Source organism: Lactuca serriola, chromosome 7 (assembly GCF_051521515.1).
Source record: "Lactuca serriola cultivar US96UC23 chromosome 7, Lser_US96UC23_V15, whole genome shotgun sequence".
Lineage (NCBI taxonomy): Eukaryota > Viridiplantae > Streptophyta > Magnoliopsida > Asterales > Asteraceae > Lactuca > Lactuca serriola.
Genome location: NC_136414.1, coordinates 74,928,155 through 74,930,726, shown reverse-complemented (window position 1 = coordinate 74,930,726; position 2,572 = coordinate 74,928,155).

Sequence of the window (2,572 nt, the reverse complement as noted above, 5' to 3'; positions counted from 1 at the left end):
GAGATGTATGTTTGAGATTGACTGTGATAACTCCAGTATTGGATGCTATTCGTGGGGCACAGGCCGAGGCTGTGCGACCAGAGATGCAGAAGAGAGAGCGGGTCGTTGGGTTGGTTTCAGAGTTCGTTACGGATGGACGAGGGCTTATGACGTTTCAGGGTCGGATTTGGGTACCGTTCGTGGGCGGTACGCGTATTACTTTGATGGAAGAGGCTCATCGATCGAAATTCTCGATCCATCCCGGGGCTACGAAGATGTATTTGGATTTGAGGAAAGAGTATTGGTGGCCCTGTATGAAGAGGGACGTCGCATGGTTCGTTGAGAGGTGCTTGACCTGCCGTAGGGTTAAGGCCGAGCACAAGAGACCGCATGGCAAGTTGCAGCCATTGGAGGTTCCCGAGTGGAAGTGGGAACAGATCACTATGGATTTCATCACCAAATTGCCGAGGACTGCCAGAGGAGTCGATGCTATTTGGGTGATTGTGGTTAGGTTGACGAAGAGTGCACACTTCCTTGCCATCAGTGAGAGTTCTTCAGCGGAGAAGTTAGCGGAGATATATGTGAGAGAAGTGGTATCTCGGCATGGGGTGCCGATCTCGATTGTTTCAGACCGTGATGTGCGCTTCACTTCCAGATTCTGGAAGAAATTCCATGAGGAGCTGGGTACTAAATTGCATTTTAGTACCGCATACCATCCCCAGACAGACGGCCAGAGCGAGCGAACGATTCAGACGCCGGAGGACATGCTTCGAGCGTGTGTGTTAGATTTCGGGGGTAGTTGGGATGCGTATTTACCCTTGGCATAGTTTTCCTACAACAACAGCCATCATTCGAGCATTGGTATGCCACCCTTTGAGCTGTTGTATGGTAGGAGGTGTCGAACCCCCATTTGCTGGGGAGAGGTGGGACAGAGAGTGATGGGCAGTACAGAGATCGTGCTTCAGACGACAGAGCAAATTCAGCAGGTTAGACAGAGGTTATTGACCGCCCAGAGCCGACAGAAGAGTTATGCAGACAGACGCCGATCCGAGCTTGAGTTTCAAGTCGGCGACTTCGTTCTCCTGAAGGTCTCTCCTTGGAAAGGAGTGATTCGATTCAGGAAGAGGGGCAAGTTGGGACCCCGGTATATTGGGCCATTTCGTGTGATTGCAAGGATAGGCCGGGTAGCCTATCGTTTGGAGTTGCCAGCAGAGTTGGGGCAGATCCACGACACTTTTCATGTGTCGCAATTGAGGAAGTGTATAGCCGATGAGTCGGCAGTGGTTCCATTAGAGGATATTCAGGTGGATGCGAGCCGGAATTATGCCGAGAGACCAGTGGCCATCAGGGATCGGAAGATCAAGGTTCTGAGGAACAAGGAGGTACCTCTGGTGTTGGTTCAGTGGCAACACCGGAAGGGATCGGAAATGACTTGGGAGCCGGAGCGTGAGATGCGGGAGCAGCATCCGGAGCTATTTTCAGAGTGAGACTTCGGGGGCGAAGTCTAGTCCTAGTGGGGGAGAGTTGTAACAGCCCGGAATTTCAGGTATTGTTATATTTATGTTTTTGGGTGTTTTAAGAGGGGACTCGGCGAGTTGGAGCCTAGACTCGCCGAGTAGGATCGCGGATCTGGTCGTGGGTTCGTGACTGGACTCGACGAGTCCGGATATGGACTCGGCGAGTCTGCGCTGTTTAGCGAAAACCCTAACCGTTCAGGTTTGGGACGTATATGAGGGACCTTATGGCCGTCATTGTTCACCCTAGCCTTCTGAGAGAAACCCTATTTCGATTGTGAGCATCTGGAGCAAGGTTGAAGACCATTGTTGATTTTGGAAGTGTTGTTTTGCAAGGAAGAAGAGGCTTGGTTAAGGGAACAACAAGAGAAGCCACGTTCTGAGGATTTGGGGACACAGAGAGCATGTTATTCAGGGAGATTGTAGCTCGGCGGATCGAGCATGAGTGACTTCGGGATTTGCTAGCTTTCGATATTCACGAGGTGAGTCTTCTCACTATACTGTACCCGGAAGGGTTTGACTGTGTGACCGGAAGGTCAGATATGATATGTGATATATGTGCTATATGTGGTAAGTTATTTGTTATACGTACTATGTATGTTATGGGCCGGAAGGCGATTATGTTATGGGCCGGAAGGCATTATGTTATGGGCCGGAAGGCGATTATGTTATGGGCCGGAAGGCGTTGTGTTGTGGACCGGAAGGTCGGCGTGGGTAGGACCGGAAGGTTTACCCAGCAGGGACGGAAGTCCCCTGAGACACATGGACCGGAAGGTCAGGGCCTGGAAAGGCGTATGTGCGTAAGTTGTATATTGGGGAACTCACTAAGCATTTATGCTTACAGTTGTTATGTATGTGTTTCAGGTACTAGCGAGGACCGTGGGAAGGCGCCGGCGTGATCTGTACACACTGAAGGATGTTTTGTGATCTTGGGATTTAGATGATTTGTATTTTGACATGACACTGGAAATGTTTATGCCTTGTTTTGAATGAAAATACAATATTTTGAAATGAAAAATTTGTTTGAAATTTACGGTGTTACACAAATGTATAAATTACAATTCATTATTATAACACAC